This window comes from Thalia democratica, chromosome 5 (assembly GCF_965202585.1).
Source record: "Thalia democratica chromosome 5, ktThaDemo2.hap1.1, whole genome shotgun sequence".
Lineage (NCBI taxonomy): Eukaryota > Metazoa > Chordata > Thaliacea > Salpida > Salpidae > Thalia > Thalia democratica.
The window spans coordinates 67,405,183-67,427,654 of NC_139169.1; the positions used below are offsets into that span (position 1 = coordinate 67,405,183).

At 25.0% G+C, this 22,472-nt stretch overlaps 1 pseudogene; it reads right to left on the reverse strand.

The window, feature by feature from the left end:
* Nucleotides 1-12,148: 12,148 nt before the first annotated feature.
* On the reverse strand, nt 12,149-12,655 carry LOC145836764 (peptidyl-prolyl cis-trans isomerase pseudogene; annotated as a pseudogene).
* Nucleotides 12,656-22,472: the final 9,817 nt, after the last annotated feature.

The following is a 22,472-nucleotide window of genomic DNA, read 5'->3' on the forward strand; positions in this document are numbered from 1 at the left end:
ATGGTAAAATATTTATTAGACAAATATATATTTTAACATAGAGTTCATGAATTTTAAAAACATAGTTTTAGGTAAAACTTTAAATGAATTTCATTGGCACGTAAAACTTAAATTTATATAAAAAGGCATTTACTATTTCTGATTATTATTTCTTTCATATTGTAACACTCAGCTCTTTGGATATTAAAAAATTTTTATTATGCATCATTTATAAATTTGTTACTCTTTGGATACCTATAATAAATGATATATTTTAAAAAACTGTCAAGGGAATAAAATACATTTTTAAAACTTTGCCTGTATTTTACATAATTATTTATTCTACCAGTTACTTTTTACCTCTTCTTAAAAGTCAAAGTAAACTTTGAGATATAAGCTGTTAAAGTTAGAGGGTTAAATAGGTTCTCTATGAGATGCGGAAACTAAAAGGGCAAGCATAGACTACTTCACTAAAACTCAATATTCTGCTTCATTTTTTGTGAAATTGTATTAAAACGTTTTTAGTTTATTCTTTAACAAATTAAAACAACTTGTAGGATGCTGATTTTAGATAAGAAGTTTACTTTATAATTGACTTTTTTTTAATTTTACTTACAATTTTCCTAAAGCAGTTTTTTTTAATCCGCTTCCAACAAGTTTTTGGTGATATTAAAAAAAAGGCATTTCCTGACAATTTGAATTAAATTGATAAAAATGGAGGGGGAGATAGATTTTTAGTAAATTTTTCAAACTTCCAAGAAATTTGCCTTAAAAATGTTTAAATCCATTAGGTTGTATCTGTTTTTTTTAACAAAACTAGTTAAATCTATTTCAAAAGTTAATAGTTTTTCTTCTTTCTGTGAAAATTATCTTATAGTATACACTTTCAGCTTTCAAATAATAGCCAATGCTTTCAAATAAGAACTTAAATATTTTAAGGCCTAGGACAGGGAGAGGGAAAAATAATTTTTAGTCTTATTTTTATGATTAGCAAATGAGCTACTGATTGCTTCTACAACTTAAACTTTTTTTAAGTAGTTTTGAGGAGCAAGTTATCAAGGTTGGAAAGCTTAATTTGTTTGCACTTAGAGGTGCAAACTAAAAAGAGAAAATTAGACTTTTCCTCTAGATTCTTTTTTTCTCCAAGAACTTTTGAGCAATCATACTAAAATTTTCTCAAGTTAATCTTAATAAAAGTTTAGAGAATCTTTTGTAGAAGATAATTCATATTTCAAGTAAGCTTTTTTCATAAAAAAATATTTCTATAAAAAGTATAAGATTTTCAATTAAGATTTCAAATATTATTTATTATTCAATTTTTTCTAAATTTTTTACTAAGAATTTTTAAGAGTTAAAAAAATTTTCCTAAAATTTAAGGTATATATCTAATGAAATATAGGAAAAGATATATTTTAGTGATCTATTTGTTCAAAATTTGAGTTTTCTCTTTTCATATGTAACCTATTGTATTCTCTGGTTCTTAACAGCTACATCTCAAAAATAATTTGATTATTCAAAAATGTTAAAAAGAAATCTATAGCTTATTAATACAAATAAGGATTTGGTTGTAAAAAAAGTGATTTCACCCCCCCCTATGGCCTAAAAAGCTGAGTGTACCCATGCAAGAACAGAAAGTAATTATTTATAAATACAAAACTCAGTATAAATTTATTACTGTATTCTGAAAAAAGGTAAGTACTATTTTTGAAAAACACTTTAAGAAACAATAATAAAAATTAAAGTGTGAAAGATTTTAAGTACAAAACGTTTCTATTAAAACTCATGTAATATACTTATGTTACTTTAAAGTTGAACTCAAGTCAACAGTCACGTATGCGGAAGTTTAAAATGAGTAGGTTAAAAATTTAGTGACTAATGTGACAACAATGAGTAATCAAAACAACAAATTACAAGTAAGTATAAAAAATTAATAACTTTAAAAACGTGTAGTGAAAATTAATCTTTAATTTTAAAGTTTTCAAGCCCTATTTCAATTAAACGTTATAAAGTTACTTAAAACTTATTTCAATGTCAATATTTTTTGAATGGTAATATTTGTATAAAAATGTGTTAATATTTTTTGTAATATACAGCATGAAAGATTACATTTAATCCTTACATACTAAGCAATTTAATATGCTAAATTCTAAAGTTTTCAGACCTACCAAAAAAAATTTTAGAAAAAGTTTAAGAAAAAACTAATTTAACAAAATTAAGCTTTTAAATATTTGTTTAAAGTACAACTAGTTTTATCCCAACAAAATGTTTTGTTTACAAAATCAATATTTCAATAAATAAATATATTGAAATGTTAAAACGTATACAGTAGGGGTAGGGAGTACTAGGGTGATGTTTGCTTAACTTATGACTAAATTTGATTCGGATGTGTTTTTGCTTCACTAGGAAGAATCTGATTTTTTTTTTATTAAAAAAAAGTTTGCCGCCCAAAAAATAAGTTTCACCCCCAAAAATCACATACTTTTCGATTTTTTGACTTAAACGTTAATAAATCACTTAAAAATGTCATAGATTTATAATTTATGTCTTAAACGAAAGCTTATACTTATTGACATAATATTTAAAGGCATATTAAGTGCTTTTGATGTATTGTGACGTCATAATCACCCTAAATCTCCAAAGTTTGCCTGTAAAATGTAGGGGCAGGTAGTACAACACTTTTTTTGGTCATATTGTAAAATTCAAATAAGTACATATGATTCGAATGTGTTTCTGCTTAGTTAAAAAGAATCTAAAAAATATATAATTTTCAAAAAAAAAGCTGCTGCCCAAAAATCTGATTTCACCCCTCTAAATCACCTATTTTTCGATTTTTCGACTTAAACAATAATAAAATTTCTTAAACATGTCCTAGACTTGTTATTTATATCTTAATTGAAAGCTTATAACTATAGGCATAAATTAAAGACATTTGAACTGCGTTTGTTGTATTATGACGTTATTATTACACTAAATATGCAAACTTTGTCTGTAAAACTATACTTTATTTTGTAATATAAAAAGCAAATTCTTCTGCTTTTTTACTTTTAGTTTTTTGATTTAAAATATATACTGTGTCAAGTCAGCAAGGCAGAAGAATATTACTGATGCAATGTCATTTCAATTGCATGTTGATAAATATAAAGTACATTGCAAATCACTTTCCGTTATTATAAATTATGATTATTGAGAGCATTTCATATAAGTAAATACAATAACAATTAACTGCTACGAATTTAAAATTCAAAAAATTGATAAAAACTTTAGAATTTGAGAATTAAAACATTTAAACAAACTAACAAATTAAGTTTTAATTTATTTAGATGTACAATACTTTATAAACTTTAACTAATAATAGTTTAAAAACAATAACATACTTCAAGCTAAAAAGATTAGTACAGATAAATATTTATTGTATAATTAAATAAAAATTCTTAAATTTAAAGAATTAAATTACACTAATTTTAATAAATTTACATGCACTTTGTATTATATATAAGTCTAGATCTTTTACTCTTAGACAAAGTTTGCATATTTAGTGTAATAATAAGGTCATAATACAACAAACGCAGTTCAAATGTCTTTAATTTATGCCTATAGTTATAAGCTTTCATTTGAGATATAAATAACAAGTCAAGGACATGTTTAAGAAGTTTTATTACTGTTTAAGTTGAAAAATCGAAAAATAGGTAACTTGTGGGGATTAAATTAGTTTTTTGGGCAACAACTTTTTTTTTTGTAAATTTATATTTTTTATAGATTCTTTTTAACTCAGCAAAAACACAACCGAACCATATTTACTTATTTGAATTTTACACTATAACCAAAAAAAAGTGCTGTAATCCCTACCCCTACATTTTACAGGCAAACTTTGGACATTTAGTGTGATTATGACGTCATAATACATCACAAGCAGTTAATATGTCTTTAAATATATGTCAATAAATATAAGCTTTCATTTAAGACATAAATTTTAAATCTAGGACATGTATAAGTGATTTTATTACTGTTTAAGTCAAAAAATCAAAAAGTATGTGATTTTTGGGGTGAAATTAGTTTTTTTGGCCACAAACTTTTTTTTTGTTCTTTTTTTTTTGTTTTTTTCAGATTCTTCTCAATGAAGCAAAAATAAATCCAAATCAAATGTACTCATACGAATTTTACAAAATGACCAAAAAATGTGCAGTACTCCCTACCCCTATATACAGTTATATAAATAAAAAAAAAACTAACACAAACTCAACATGGTATTTGACACTTTTTGTTGGCACATACCTTCGGAAAATGATCTACTTGAAATGGTAACTTTCCATACTCCTTTCTAAAGTTAGTTATTGAATAAGTTAAAGTGTTTGTTGATAACCAATAAAATAAAAATATTATAATTTATATAAGTATACAAACAATGTCTGAATTTTTAATTTATTCTATCAATGAAGACTAAATTTATTTTATATACTCATTTTCTCGTAAATTAATCATACTACTTAAAGTTTAAATGCATACATACATTGTGAACTGTTATAGTTTACATACTTAATAACACTTAAGCTATGAAAAGTAAGCAAAGGTCTTAGTTGTTTTTTTAATCTAATTTACTAGTGATAAGAATAAATAAAAGCTCTGTAGTTATAGGAAAATTATATAAAACTAAAATTATAACTTATTTCTGACTTCAATATTCACACTAAAAAGTAAGCTATCAGGAAAACAGATTCCTTTATTTTTGCTCTTTGGATACCTTTAATAAATGATATAATTTTAAAAACTTTCAAGAGAATAGGGGAAATTAAACACTTTTTTTTTTTGAATTTGGTACTGTTTTTATATAATTATTTATTCTACTAGTTACTTTTTACCACTTGTTAAAAGTCAAAGTAAACTTTGAGATGTAAGCTATAAATTTAGAAGGTTATATAGGTCCTTTATGAGAGGCGGAAACTAAATAGGCAAAAAATAAATTATCATTAAATTCAAAATTCTTCTTCATTTTTTGTGCAATGGAATTAAAACTTTTTCAGAGTAATCTTTTACAAATTTAAAACAACTAGTAGGATACAGACTTTTTATAAGAAACTAACGTTATGATTGATTTTTTTTAATTTTAATCAGCATTTTGCTACAGTAGTTTTTATTAATCTGCTTCCAAAAGTTTTTTGTGACAACAAATAAAAAATATTTCCTAAAAATTTGAATATACTTAAGAAAAATGGAGGGGGAGATAGATTTTTAGTAAATAAAGTAATCGATAATAAATTGGCCTTGAAAATGTTTAAATCCATTTGGTTGTTTTCGATTATTTTTACAAAACTAGTTAAATCTATCTAAAAATTTAACTTTTTTTTTTTATACAAGTCATCTTAGAGTATATACTTTTAGCTTTCAAATAAGAGCCAATGCTTTCGAATAAGAGCTTAAATATCTTAAGGCCTAGGATAGGGAGATCATAGATTATGATTTAAGCAATCATACTAAAACTTTCTCAAGTAAGTATTAGAAAAATTTTAAAGAATATTTTGTAAAAAATATTTCATATTTTAAGTAAGCTTTTTTCAAAAAAAAGTTGATTTTATTATTATATAATAAATACTAGTTTTTATATATTTTTTTTTACTAGAGATTTTAACTATTTAAAAAACACTCCAGAAAATTTGGATATACATCTCATAAAACATATAAGGAGATATATTTAGTGATTTATTTATTCAGAGTTTGAGTTTTTCCCCTTATATATAACCTATTGTATTCTCTTGTTCTTAACAGTTACATCTCAAAAATAATTTGATTATTCAAAAATGTTAAAAAGAAATCTATAGCTTATTAATAAAAATAAGAATTAAGTTTAAAAAAAAGTTATTTCACCACCCTATGGCCTGAAAAGCTGAGTGTACCCATGCAAGCACAAGAAAAATTAATTTAAAAATACAAAATCTAATTAAAAATGTATTATTGTATTCTGAAACAAAGTAAGTACTATTTTTGAAATACACTTTTTTTTTTAAATAATGAAAAAAATAGTTTGAACGATTTAAAGTACAGAACGTTTTTATTAAAATTCATGTAATATACTTATGTAACTTTAAAGTTGAAATCAAGTCAACAGTCACGTATGCAGAAGTTAAAATGAGTAGGTTAAAAATTTAGTGACTAATGTGACAACATTGAGTAATCAAAACAACAAATTACAAGTAAGTGTAAAAAATTAATAACTTTAAAAACGTATAATGAAAAATAATCTTAAATTTTAAAAGTTTTCAAGCCTCATTTCAATTAAATGTTCTAAAGTTACTTATTGTTAATTTAAAATAACTTATTTCAATGTCAATTTTTTTGAAATGGTAATATTTTTATAAAAATGTGTTAATATTTTTTGTAACATATACAGCATAAAAGAGTTAATCCTTACACATTAACCAATTTAATATGCTCAATTCTGAAGTTTTCAGACATACCCAAAAAAAGTTAGAAAAAGTTTAAGAAAAAACTAATTTAACAAAACTAAATTTGAAATGTTTGCTACTTTAATGTTTTGTTAAGTACAATCACTTTTATTTAAATAGACTGTAAAAGCTATGATTAAAAAATGTTTTCAAAATCAATATTTTAATAAATGAATAGAAAGAAATGTTTAAAAGTATACAGTTATATAAATAAAAACAAAACTAACACAAACTCAACATGGTATTTGACACTTTTTGTTGGCACGTACCTTTGGAAAATGATCTACTTGAAATGGTAACTTTCCAAACTCCTTTCTTAAATTAATTATTTAATAAGTTTAAGTGTTTGTTGACAACCAATAAAATAAAAATATTATAAATTATACAAGTATACAAATTTTGTCTAATTTTTTAATTTATTCTATCAATGAAGACTAAATTTATCTTATATACTTATATTCTCGTAAAATAATCATTCCACTTAAAGATTAAATGCATACATACATTGTGAACTGTTATAGTTTACATACTTAATAATACCTAAGGTATGAAAAGTAAGCAAAGGTCTTAGTTTACTAGTGATAAGAATGAATAAAAACTCTGAAATTATAGATTAGTTAAATTTATATAAAGCTAAGATTATAATTTATGTTTCACTTTAATTTTTACACTAAAATGTAAGCTATCAGAAAAACAGATTTCTATGTAAACTTTAAAAAACTCGACAATTTACACTTAATTTTATCTTATTAAAATACACTGGCCTTTGTTCTTAAAAAGATAAATTTTAACAATTTACAATTTGGTTAGTTATGAGCTACTTTACAACTGTTAGAGAACTGAAACAAATCAAATTGACATTAAAAATTAACAAAGCATATAAAATTACCTCAAAGTTTTAAACTTGATTTTTTTTTAAATGAATAAATTTATCTTTTGTCAAGCAGTTTTCGATTAATTTCTTGTCTAAAGTTATATATAATAGATTAATATAATAGAAATAGATTGTCCACAGACCTAAGAACCTTTGATAATGCAAAACATAGCTACCAAATTGCACTGCTCCAATCCAACTTCAAACACAAGCTTGAATATGAAAACAAAACCAACCCTGTCGACAAGAAGAAACGTAAACGAACAAGAAAAATTATGTATTTTAATCCCCCATACTGCCAGTCAGTAAAAACCAACATTGGGGGGAAATTTTTAGACCTAATTGACAAACATTTCAAAACAGAGAGCATGAAAAAGATCTTCAACAGAAGTAATTGCAAAATATCATACTCTTGTATGGATAATGTCAAATCCCTAATAAGTACCCACAATAGGAAGATACTAAACAAACTGAATCATAAGAACAACCAAGAGGAAAAAACGTGCAATTGCCGCGACAAAGACTCCTGCCCCTTAAATGGCAAATGTTTGCAGGAGAATGTTGTTTATAAGGCGACGATAACCAGTCAGACCGAAACAAAAGAATACATAGGATCAACAGGAAACCAATTCAAAAAGAGATGGTATGCGCACATTAGCGATATTAAGAATGAAAATAACAAGGGAACAGAGCTTTCCAAGTACATTTGGAGTTTAAAAAACATTAACACCAGCTACGATTTAAAATGGAGCATAATGCACAAGATCAGGGAAATGAAGAATATAGGTAAAATCTGTAAGACTTGCAATTTGGAAAAAATAGAAATAGCACTTGCTAATAAGAAACGAATTCTAAACAAAAGACAAGAGCTCTTCTACACCTGCCCGCACTTTAGGAAATTTTATTTTAAAACTTAGCGTATTAATTCTTTTATCACTTAGTTCTACTTTTGTTATTACTTGTACCCTCATTTGTTAAGCGCCATTTTGTTTTGTGTTTTTAAGCTAAATCCAAACCTATATAAAACAAATCATCTATTGTAAGTATAAAGCATATTTAAAAGTTTAAAAAAGTCTTTTTCATTATTATAAAACTTTTAATTTTGTTAACTAATTCTTAAGTAATAGCATTATACATTTTTAATTTTAATTTTAATTTGAATTCATTTATAATTTTTTGCATTATTGTATTTTCTTAAGTTTGTCCATCGTCTTATGTTTATTTTATTTTACAGGCCTGAAGATCCCTTAGGGGAGAAACATTGTAGCCTTTGTAAATAAATAAATTTAAAAAATTAACTTTGTCTCCAAAACTAAAATTGTCGAGACCTCTTGTGCCCAAGGAATAATCCTTGCATATATCTAAAGTTATATACTAACATTAAAACAAAATCAATAATACATTGTGGATTGTTATAGTTTACATACATGATAACAGTAAAAATTTGAAAAGTTATCAATAATAAAGAGTATGTAGCTATTTTTATTTTTTCAACTAGTTACAAGAATGTTTTAAAAGTTCTAAAGCTATGGATATGTTATTTTATTATTAAAACTGTTAAATGTTATACTCTAATATATAAATATATTATTTGTAGACTTGAAAGATACTTTTTAATTGCAAAAAAATCAACAGCCATAACAGCTTTTTCAATAAGAAAAACTAGTAATACTCTGGTTTATCTGTATTTATTAGCAGTATCAAAACTATTTTAATACTTAGAAAGATAGCTTAATAAAACAAATTATTTTTACTGAAATAGTTTGCATAAAAACCAACAAATAAATTTGACCAAAATAAATAACATTTTTGAATTTTTTGAATAACAAAAAATTTGAGTAACATAGTATTCTAGCTTTTAATATAATACTTTAAGACCAATTTTTTATAAACTACCTGTTAAAATAGATTATACACATAAGTAGCACAAAAGCAGAAATATTTTTATCTTAAATAAAGTAAAATCTTTCATTTACATAATGTTGCACCTTATAATTGTATTTTGAAACTATTTGATTGTTAATATACAGCAGTACTTATTAAAAAACCATTTCAATACAATTTTCCTTGTAAAGAATTTTATCTTAAATATATACATGGTTGCCACTAGTTTTTCAAGTTTTTTTAAGGTTTTCAAAGTTTCTTCCAGGTTTTAAAAAGTACACATTTTTGGGTGTAAATTAAGTTTAAAAATAAATTTAAGGTAAGAAACTGTGTAAAATAATATAAAAAAAATGAAAATATACTATAAAGCTACTTTTAATATGCTTTTTATTAAAAAAAATTTGATGATGACAAAGTTTTTTACTTATATGATACATTTTTTGACTTTACTTTACAACTAAACATGTTAACATTCCAGGTTTTTTTAGTGATTTTTGTTCAAAATTCCAGGTTTTTCCTTTTTTTTATCAAAACTTCTCAAATTCCAGGTTTTTCAAGGTTTTTTTCAGGTAAAGTTGCAACCCTGTATATAGTTTACAAATATTACTTTGGCCCAAAAAGACCTGTGGATTAAAATACTTGACTATCCCAACTTTATTTTAAAGAAACTTTGATAAACCTGATTAGCTTATAATTATGTTAGTATTTTACAATATACAACTCAATAATTTTAAATTTGCAGATTTGGCCTGAATTTTTATAAAAACTAAAAACGAGTATAATTGAGTAGTAAAGTAACCCTTTAGTAAAAGTTAAGATACATAAATTCACATTGACTTGGTCTATAAATAAATTTTATACAAACACACTTAATTACAACCCATAACCCAACCCTATGTTTAAATAAAAGCCAGAATAGAAAAAAGCATGAAGTTTTTAAAATAAAAGTTATAAATAAGTTATAAAAAGTCCTTTTTTACCCAGTCAAGCTAATAAATATTTGTAACAAATATTTGACAAAATGTTAAAGAGAGTTGTTAAGTCAAGAACTGTAGCATGAACCGGCGTTTCTTAGAACAAGCATACTTGGTAGCAGGGTTGCCAAAAATTTTTGGTGTAACTTATCCAGGTTCTTAAAACTACATGTTTTAGGGTCTTTTTAAGTTTAAAATTAAGTTAAAGGTAAAAAAATGTGTTAAATAGCATAACAAATTTTTAAAGATATCTAATAGCTTCTTAGAAAAAAAATTTAATAATAAAGTTTTTGATGATGACAAAATTAATTATCTAAACAAATATTTTTTGTGCTAAATCAAAATTTTACTATTTAACATGTAATTTTTTTTTTTAATTTCCAGTTTTTTTAGCATAAATTGTCAAATTTCAAGTTTTTTTACAACCCTGAAGTAAATAGATTTAGCTTTAAACAACATATCATTTTTCATGACTGATTATATTTACGATATTAAAAGGTTGCTTACAACTATATAAAATTATAAAACCCTGTGTTTTCTTGTGTTGTATGTGTGACTTTTTCAATTAATTCTAATGTTTTCTTTTTTTTAATAAAAAAGATTTAAAGTTAAGTCAGATTGGCAACAGTTTTTTAAAAATTTCCTCCTAGGTTTTTAAAAATACACCTTTTTGGATCTAAGTTTAGTTTAAAATTAAGTTAAAATTAAAATATATGTTAAGAAGTATAACAACATTATAAAGACACTGTAAATTAACTTTAAAACATATTTTAGTTGAAAAAGTTTAAATTATGACAAATATTTAGTATATATGACAGATTATTTATCTCTAATTGAAATTTCACAACTAAACATGTAAAAATCAACAAAATTGTATATTTTTATTTTTGTAGGATTTTTGTTCAAGATTCCAAGTTGTTTAGCCTAAATTGACAAATTTAAGGCTTTCAGGTTCAGTTACCAACCTGATACTATTGTAAATAGCTTTGGTTTAAAACAACATATTACTTATCATGGACATTTATAACAATATAAAAAGGTTTCTTACCACCCAGCAAAAAATATATATCACTTTATTTCTGTTAGGCTGTATCTTTGACTTATCCAATTTATTCTAAATGTTCCTGTGTTTTTAGTGTCAAAATTTTTTATGTATGTAGGAAACTATGATTACTATAATTTAATATTTGAGGTGCTAAAAAACACATTATCAAGACATTGAATAAATTGTAATCACAATTACTTTTATTTTACAATGCAGAATACAAAATATATATACTGATACAAAGGATAAAACAAAAATATAAACAGTATAAGAATATTGAATTGTAGTAATAAAAAATAAACAGTTGTTCAAATTCAAGGTTGCCAAAGTTTTTCTTCCAGGTTAAAAAAAAGTATTTTTGTCTGATTTTAAAAAATAATTTAAAACAAAAGATGAATTTACTTCCTTAAATAACAATGAATAACAAGTTTGAAATGATACTTAAAACTACTTTAATTGTGTTTAAATGAATAAAAAATAATGATTCAAATTGATTTTAATCTGTATTATAGATTTTTTTATATTAGTTTAAACTTTGTTACTTTCAATTTAAAAAAAAATAAAAGTCCAGGTTTTTGAATGATTTTTGTTCAAAATTCAAGATTTTTTTTATTTTTCAATTTCCAAGATTCTAGGTTTTGTGGCAACCCTGTTACATTTAATAAAAAAGATCTTATTTCATTAGTTTGAACAAAAAATTTGTTTTTAATAAACTTATAAAAAACAAACTCTTACATTTTAAGCATGGCTCACTAACTAGAAAACTTGTCAACCCTTAATTTAATTTAGTTTTAGAAATTTTAAGTGTTATAAAAATTTAAGAAAACAGGATTAAAAAACACCAAGTAAGTTTGAACAAAAGAAAATGATATATAGATATATACACATATATGCATTACTTAATGGTATGTAATGTTAAATATATAGCAGCTTCACAATATGATAGAATAAAGGATTAGTTGAGCAGTCCACATGATTGAATTCTAACTTTTGCAGATACATGTCCACTCTGTGAACCATATGGAGCCATTTTCTCAACAACATCTAGCCCTCCTATAACTTTACCAAAAACAACGTGTTTTCCATCAAGATACCTTACTGGAGCTAGGGTGATGAAAAATTGGCTGCCATTTGTATTTGGACCAGAGTTAGCCATTGACAGCAGGCCGGCTTCTGTGTGCTTCTGGTTGAAATTCTCATCATTAAACTTGTTTCCAAATATTGAACGACCGCCAGTGCCATCGCCTCTCGTAAAATCACCCCCTTGGCACATGAAACCAGGTATTATGCGATGAAAACAGCTATTTTCATAACCAAATCCTTTCTCCCCAGTGCACAAAGCCTGAAAATTTTGCGCGGTTATTGGGACTACGTCATTGTAAAGCTCCATTGTAATACGTCCAAGGAAAAAGTTATCAGCCACTATATCAAAATACACCTTTTGCCTGACCATGATTATCTTTGAATTACTTGTTTTATTTTAGTTTTGTTTTGATGTACCTGCTATTAAAATGGCAATATAAATGAGTTTTTATCGGGATTTCCCAAAAACAAAACTACTTGTTTTAATTTGTTTAAAGTATTCATCAACAGCGTTTGTGGCCTGTCGAACACATGCAGATCACAAAGCAAAATTCAGACGTCATGTTAATTTTAGTCTAAAGTGTAACTAAAAAAAATACAAAATTTCTAAAAACTCACAAATACCTGTTATTTTGTAACTAGTGTTTTTTTAGCTCATTACACGTCCTGTCATAGACAAGACGTTAAACTGTATTTAGCGGTTTACAACTTGTAACGAAAGGTTTTTTCTTAAACCAGGTCCTCGGACAAATTACTTTAAGAAACTATTCTCGTTCAATAAACGATAAAATTATTTTTTTTTAATGTTTTCATTCGTTTAAGTATTACGATTATTTGTTAGTCCTGACCCGAAAAAGACCTTTCTTTTGCCAAAATATTTAGAGTCAGTGTGATTTACACACTTTTTGAGTCAGCAAAGATACTCTTTGCTTAGCTCTTTTTTTTTTAATTGTTATAACTTTACCTTTTGATGAATTGTATTTGAGTTAAGTAAATCAAGGATAAAATTTTTAATAAAAAAACAAACAAGTCTTTTTTAAAATTTTCTGACTTAAAAAATTGCAAACCAGACCGATTTTCGGTTTAGTTTTCCTAATTTAGTAAAGAGTAAATCATAAAATTTAAAACAATAAAAATAATCTAAAGCTAAATAACTTTTAATTGTTAGTTTATTGTTGTTAAATGCATACTTACAGTTTTAATGTTAATATAATATGTCTGCCTTATAAGCACAAACTGTTCTATAATATTTAGGGTCTCAGTACGCCGAAAGATTGTAGTTTGATGATTTAAGCGGAACGATTAAAACCCTATATTAATTTATTCTGTCCCAGGGGCCAGGACACATAAATTTCAAGGCCTGGCTTTGATAGACATTTGCCGATATTGTATTCTTTTGGTTAGTTGAAAATGGCTTTTAAACTTGAAAGTCAGTCGTAAGCTTAACCATAATAGTCACCCATATTTGCTAAGTCAGCAAAAATAAAATCCTTTTTTGTTGTTATTTTTACTTTTTAACTATTAAAACTTTGTTTGTATGCTTAAACTTTAATATGTTTAAGTAAGGTAGATAAGGAGTAAGGAATAAATAAATAAATAAAAAACAAAAGCTTTTTTAGAATTTGCTGACTCAGCAAGTATGCAAATCAGACTGACATTTAGGTTTATTTTCCATTGAAAACTAACAATTTGTCCGATGTGAAAATTCAACAAGCAAACTATATCTGCTTGTAGTTAGTTTTTAATAGAATTGACAACAGACCTAGTAAAAAAAAAGTGTTTGCTGTTTAGTTTTAAAAAATCCCTAACAAAAGGATTAAAAATATAATTTATATTAAATAAAGATCAAAAAAGTAAAACCTACAACTATCTAATGTCTAAGGGCGATTTGTAATGAGAGTTTTTATGGCGGTTTACTACCGGATCTGACCTTTTTTGGTAATTTCTAATTTACCTTAATTTAGGAATAACCTATTTATATAAAGAAATTGAAAAAAAAAACACGTAACATTTATAAATTTCAGGTTTCTTGCTGTTTTAAAAATACAAAAGTGTTTAATAAAAACGGGAAAAAAGACTTTATGCTTGGTTTTGATTGGCAAAAAATAAACATTATTTTTTTTATTAAAGGATGTTGATTAACCGAAAATTCTAGATACAGTTTATATATATATAGCTTAATGAACGAAAAATTACGCTCAAAGAATTTGGTCGTCTTAGGTCTTAGGTCAAAATATTTAAACCTAAAACGTAATTTATGCGTACAGAAAAGTTTTTTAAGGTTATTTGTGATGAAATTTGCAACTATTTTTAGAATTTCGTATACATATAAAATTAATATTAAATCACTTAATTTTGTTAGTCATTAATCTAGCTAAACTTATTTATTAGCTAGAATATAATCGTAGTTTAAAATAGTCATAGTACAGTCCATTAAGTAGAAACCTCTGTTGTAGGATGTGTATTTTAGCACTGAAACTAGTTGTTTAAAACAACTTAAGATAAGCTTTTTATATTAAACCTGCTACTAAGTTTTATTTCAGCGCGGTTTTACGTTGTAAAAAGGGTATTTCTAAAGTTTCGAAAATTATTCAACGCATCAAGATTCATTTTCTAAAATATTCAGCTCGAAAAAATCTTCCCTTTGATAGGTTTCGCAATCAACCACAAAAGTTTTTATTTTTTTAATAGGTATTCACAAATGATCACGTTGTTTAATTTAAAATTAAAAGTATGTCTAGTTCGATTCTATGATCATAAAGTTTAATATTAATTCAATATAAGATACGGATATCACTTATAAAAAGTATTTTTAATATAAATTAAGTAATTAAAATTTTTGGTCTGTATATGTAAACTTATTTGTTTGTGAGATAGATAATTAGTAAACTGATTTTTTTTTTGATGTCAACATATTTTATATGTTTTAAACTAAAATAGCATTTTTGAGATAATACATAAAAATATATTTTTTTGTTTAAAAAAAAAGGTGTTTGTTTGAAGAAATGCCGAAAATTATTTTTTTGTTTTGTTAAAACTTGTGTGTGCTGTGGTTTCTTTTATTCTAATTGGTAACAGTTATAATTAAGAAACTTTTGTCTATTTCTTTTTCCTGTTGGTTAAACTGTAATCAAAAAAACAGATATAAAATTTTTGATTTGTTAGAATTTTTCTAAAGAAAAAAAAATAATAATTATTAATAAAAATAAGGTGTTTAATTGTGAGAATTGTAAACAGTTTTTAGAACCAACACCATAAATACAAAAACTAAGTATGGTGTAAATTTAAAATCTTTTAACTAAGTTTTTCAAGCTTTTTGTCTAGGCGAGTTAGGCTTAAAAAATGATTTGAAAATAGTTATATTTTATAAGGTTTTATTTATAACTGATTATCTTTAACTAAAAAAGAAAAATTAAGAAAAAATTATAAAAATTTTTCTAATTAGAGCGTCAGAAAAATTATAAAACTTAAGACTTGTACCATATACATAATAAATGAATTTTAACATAATTTTTTAGTGATTTCCTGTTTTAGAACATAAAACAAAAATATGTTTAAGAAAAACTTTATTATGATACCTTTTACTTAGTTTTTAGTATTTTATTGAGTTTGAATTGCACATAACCAATTAATTTTGTAATTATTTGTATAGTGATTTTAGTTAGTATCACAATTATGTTTTTTTCTTGATTATCCAAACAGATCTAATACTATTTTTTCTTAAAATTTTTCTTTTGTAAGCTTTTTATTGTAAAAAAAAATCGTATCTAAAGCTTACTGTTAAATATTTTATTGAAAAGTATCTAATATCGAAAAGAAATACTTTTTTAACTAACTCGACTTATTTGACCCATTGTTTAAAAACAGTCTTACAAGTTCAAACCAATTACATGAACATTTTGTTTAATTAAGCAAAGTAACAATATTAAAAAATAATATTTTACACATAAATTATAACTTAGACATTATTTGTTAGTAGTAGACAATTATCATTTTCAATTAAAATGCTTGGTCGATTTATAACAAATTTTAAACTTTGTGTACTATTTTGTCTTGGGAATTGGGACCGAGAATGGTAAAAAGCGTCGCCAGTTTCATAAATCACTATCAAAAAATCCTCGGCAGTAGGATTTTTTTATCTCAAAAAGAAATAAACTTTTGCAAAAAAGTTGTATTAATTAGTTTTATGTCTAACGGTTGGTTCTCTCTTTCTAAAGATAAAACTAATAAAACCTTAGAGTTATATTATATCCACAAATTTATACTACGTACTTATTTTTCAGAAATATTTGCTACTAATTTACAATTGTCCTTTGTGTAATAAATTAAACTTATTTCATTCTTTTAAAATAAGACATTAAAGTATTTCTCAAAAAATGTAGATTTTAACTTTTATCTATTAATAACGATGTTAAAACAATTAAGCTTGTTGTATTTTGTAGAACTTATGTATATAAATTTTGAAAAATGTTGATACAAAAAAATAACAGTCAATAAATTATAATGTTGAATAAAAGCTAAGGCTAGAAAAGAAAACTGTTTTATACATAAAAATATGATTTATTAATTTTCTTAAGCTTTAAGCTAAAAACTCACTTACGAAGAGTTTTAGTATTACTAAAAAAATTAAGCTATTATGTAAAATTATAATTATAAACTGTTACAAAATTACAAACAAGGTGTTAAAATATTAAAGTACATTGTAAATTAAAACTTAAGTAATCAAACATTATAGTAGAGTTATTGTAACAAAATGAATAACTATTCACTTAAGAAAATTAAATAAAATGTAAAATAAAAGAAATAATTTATTTAGTTAAAATTTGTTATTTTAGATTTCTATTTACAATAATGATATGACAACTGTAATTACTGATTTAAATATTTTTATATACCTGCTTTGGGCTACTATTAGATAAAATTTTTAACCCTCCAAACTGTAATTTAAAAAAAAAACATTTTTGAAAACATTTATAGACTTAAATCAAATGTAACTAAATGTTTTTACAAAGTTTATAATAGACATCAACAAAAATTTAATAAAATTTTTAGACCTTGAAGTTTGTGAAATTAAAATCCTCACTATATAACTTATTTTGGTTATAGTCGGTTTTAGGAGCACGTTCTTTTTTATTAATATTTTTATTTTCAGAGTACTTTTTGATTCCATAATTTCAGGGTTTTCCCTAATACATAATTTTTCTTTTAATTTGGAGGACTACCCTTGGTCGGTGAGTTTTATCTTTATTTTTTTAATTTTCATTTACTTCTTTACTTCTTTTTAATAATATTTTTGTTAGTTATTTTTTACTTTTACTATTACTATCATAAACCTTTACCGTTAGCCGGTATTTTATTTTAATTTATGTTATTTAAAAGTTTTGTTTGTTTTTTATAGTTATATACTTTTTAATAAGTAGTCCTGGTTATAAAAAAAACTGAAAGTATAAGAAGAAATGTATTAAAACAATAAGAATTTAAAATATAATGTCAAAAAGTACCTCTGAAAGTAATAAATTTTATAAGCATAATATGTGCTCCTAAAATAGACTATAACACCATTTTTTTATCATGGCAATGACATAGTAACACTTCTGCAAAAAAAAACTTTTTTTTTAGGTTTAAAAATGTGAATTACATTATGAAAAATTAATCTGAAATTTTACTAAAAAAAAAAAAGGTTATGGTCGCTTTTAAAAGCACATATTATGTTTATTAAATTCATCTTTTTCAGAAGAAATTCTTTTAATTATATTCAATTTTATGTGCATTCATTATCAAAGTTGCTAAAGTACAATTACTATATTATACTATATTTGCTTTAGGAACAGGTCAAAATTACGCTAGGCTTCAAATTTGCACGAAGAAACGTTCGCACAAGATGATAAAATTTCACAATTTTTTTTTTTTTTACAAAGGTCAAATTTGCACGAAGAGACTTTTGCAAAAAGAGAAAATTGCACAAGAGGACAAATAGCTGAAGAAAAATTTGCACGAGAGGACAAAAATGACCCTTAGTGCAAAATTTTCTTTTTGAAAAATTAACTTCTTGCACAATTTTGTTTTGATGCAATTTTGACTTGTTCCCAAAGTAAATATAGTATAGTTCTATATAGCAACAATGATAATAAATGTAGATATTATCAGGGCGTAGCCCTGCTATTACAAAAAACTGAATATAATGTCAAAAAGTACCTCTAAAAAAGAAGAACTTGATAAGTAAAATAGGTTAATGTCTGAACTGAAACCAACCATAACCAATATTCATTTTATTCAACAACAACGAATTCTGCATTATTTAAAAACCATTCAACCCTGGAAAGACCTAGAATTTAACAGTTCAGACAAAACAAATACCTTGAACAACCAAATAATGAAAGTTTTTAAATAAACGTAAAGTTTTAAACAAAGTTTATTAAAAACCCAGTATTTAAAACAACAGGGTTACCACTCATTTAGGGAACTCTAGGAAACTCAAGTTTTAGAAAACCTCAGGGAAACTCAGGGAATTTTCGTTATTTTTCTAAAAGTGTCACGGATTTTTTTTCTGTATCTAGAACGAGATCTAGTTAATCCAGTTTCAATATTTTTTTTACACACAAATCAGGGCACACGCTTTTCAACATTATTTGCAGGAACTTTTTACTATTTTTTATGATATTAGTATGTACTTACTAACAGGTCCAAATTTCTGTAATTTCAAAAAGTAAAGACGTCGTAAGGTAAGAACTTTGAGAGGTACGCACTCGCGTAAGGTACGAACTATTTAAAATAAAATATTTTAACTATTTATAATTGGTTTGAGATACTTATTAAAAACTAAATATTTAAAACATTTTTACAGGTGTTATCAGAGACGAAGACAAGCTCTTTAAAGCAAAGATAGAAAATTGTAACTACTAGTGACATTTCAACTACGTTTGACACTTTTACTATATCAAAACTTTATGAATTTTCGTTTGTGTTATCCGTTAAAGATGAAAAAAAAATATTTTATTTTATTGTAATATAGGGGTGGGCAACGTACGGCCCGCGGGCTGGATCCGGCCTGCAGAGTGAAAATGACCGGCCCCCGACCGTTTTTTGAACTTAATTGAAATCCGGCCACAAATGAAAATGGCCGACCCGCGAGCGAAGTGACAGGCCCGAAAAGGGTATAACATGTTTATTTACAATATATTAACAAAATTAATATCATTATAATATTACAATATAATAACAATATAACAATTTTTTTATAAAAATATGTGTCATATTTTTACAAAACAAAATTATAAGAATCTCACTTTAAAAACATGCTAAAAAATTATTTTATAAATTAATGTGTACTAATAATTACACTATTTTGTCCTAATATTTTTTGTTGTTCTAACTTAGTTGGAATATCTTTTTGTTAAATTACCCAAAGAAAAGTTTTTTTTTAGTACAATATTTTACATACGTACCTTTGTCAATTAAAATCTCAATTCTATTTTGTAGACATTATTTTAACATCTGACATGTCTCAATCTACATCTAAAGTTCTTAGATTTAGAAAATTTTGTAAAGTTGAAGGATTTAAAAAAGCGATCAACTGTTTCCATAAAATTAGATTCCGGCCGGTTCCAAAACTTTTATTTAAATTACTCGTTATCATTACTCGGCTGGATACGGATATTGGATCCGGTAATCGCTAGTTTGAAATGCTCCGGTCCGCAAAAGGCTAATTTTTTCCAGATCCGGCCAGTTGATTGAAAAACATAAGCATGTTGTGTACGACTCGATAACCAAAAGGTTTGATCTTACACCAGGTATTTAGACCAAGTTTTTTAAGCGTGTCATATCGTTAGGTAAACAATATTATAAAATATAAGCTTCAGCCAAATTTCTAAGCTAAGTAAAAAACTAACAAGAAATCTTAAATATAAATTTTTATTTGTTTCAAAATGAACTGTTATTTGTATCTGAAACTTGGGAGCCGATCATTTCTAACCCGCTATCATTTCTAACCCGATCACTTCTAACTTGATCACTTCTAACCCGATCACTTCTAACCCGATCTTTCCTAACCCGATCACTTCTAACCCGATCACTTCTAACCCGATAACTTCTAACCCGATCACTTCTAACCCGATAACTTCTAACCCGATCACTTCTAACCCGATCACTTCTAACCCGATCATTTCTAACCCGATCACTTCTAACCCGATCACTTCAAACCCGATGACTTCTAACCCGATCACTTCTAACCCGATCATTTCTAACCCGATCACTTCTAACCCGATCACTTCTAACCCGATCATTTCTAACCCGATCGTTTCTAACCCGATCATTTCTAATCTGATCATTTCTAACCCGATCACTTCTAACCCGATCTTTTCTAACAAGATCATTTCTAACCCAATCACTTGTAACCCAATTAAACCCGATCATTTCTAACCCGATTATTTCTAACCCGACCAATTCTAACCCGATCATTTTTAACCCGATCATTTCTAACCCGATCGTTTCTAACCCATTTTATTTATGTTACGTTTTTATTTTCTAATCTGGATTTCATGCAAAAACAAACTAGTCTTTATGAAGTTATTAAAATAACAATAAAAAATTAAACTTTTACTTACTTTAGAAAATAATTATTTTGCTGTGTAACATAAAATTATTTTAAATATAAATTTTAATTTATGTATTAACTTAACATAATCTTAATATATTTTTATTACCTCATTTTTTGATTTTTTATCCTGTACATAATTTTAGTTTTTTTCTATTATTATTTTTTTTTTCAATACACTTTAAGAGACGTTTTTCGTTAATCATATACAATTTACTAAATTATTAACTTTAAAGGATTTTGAACTCTTCTTTGTAGGATTTAAAAAAAAACAGTGATTATTATATTTTAGTTGGATCTTATTGTAATTGACGTGACTACAATAGTTTTAATATAAGCAAATTTTAAAATTAAACTCTTACAATTGTAATATCCAGATACAAAAACTTTTATATTACGGTTTAAAAACTACATTGAAAGTCTGACGTAAAGTTTTTATTATTGCTTACTAATGTATTAACCTTTTATAGTAGGGTAGTTTTAAGTTTCATTTTAATAACTTATACAAATTGTTATGCAACTTGCATAGGCCTATTAAGATAATGGAATTCAAACAAACATTAGGAGAAGTTAAAAACTTTTGTTATATTAAGTGGAAAAGCATGGTTTTTAATAGAAACTAGCTATTAAAACACTTATGTTATATAACTAAACCGCAAAAGTTGTTATGTCGATTGACCGTCTTGATTTCAATTCATTAATAAATTCCTACTTTGTTTTAGAACAAAAAAAATGTTTAACACTAATACTTAAACAGACAAGTTTATTTTTATAACAAGTTCGAGGGTAATTAAATCTAGCCTATGTTTTAATTGCGACTTAAATTAGTACTTTAATTGACAAACATTTCTTTAAAATTACTTTATTATTAGCAGTTGAAATAACGAAAGTAAAAACAAAATAAGTACTAAAAAAAACATTTTTAAACAAAACAATAAATTAATTATAGTTAAATTAATTATAATTAGGAACAGAATTTTATAAAAACTCCATTAAGTTCTTTGTTTCTTTTAATCAAATATTTTTCCAGACGATTATTACACAAAACATATTTATTTCTTATTCATTACACTAAAGCCAGCTTGCAGTCTATTGACTTTATTCTCGGTGGTTTTTTGCACCTCTAAATTTATATAGATATGATGAGTTTTTTCTTTATTAAAAGTTTAAACGTATATAATAGTTTTCACAATACAAACTGGTTTTATAATTTTGTTATAAGTTTTTAAGTTATATAGTTTAATCTAATAATTAATATTTACATTTCAAATTTAATGATCGCTACGTAATCTATAAGTTTTTGTGTTTTTGAAAAACTGTAAAACAATAACTTTTAAAAGATATCAAGAAAATTATTTTAGAAATATCTATTATTAATCGTGAGAATAATCGTGTTTTTGCAGTTTTAACTTTTTATGAAAAATGTGAATTTATTTTGCCCTACATAAGTTTTATTTCAAAAGAAAAAGAAAAAATGCGTAATAATAAGTTTTCGACACTAAATTTCATAGTTAAGTTTATTATAATTAATTAAACTTAATTACAGTTAATTTTTATATACAATTTACCAGTTGATTTAAGAATTAAAATTAAATTAAAGTTC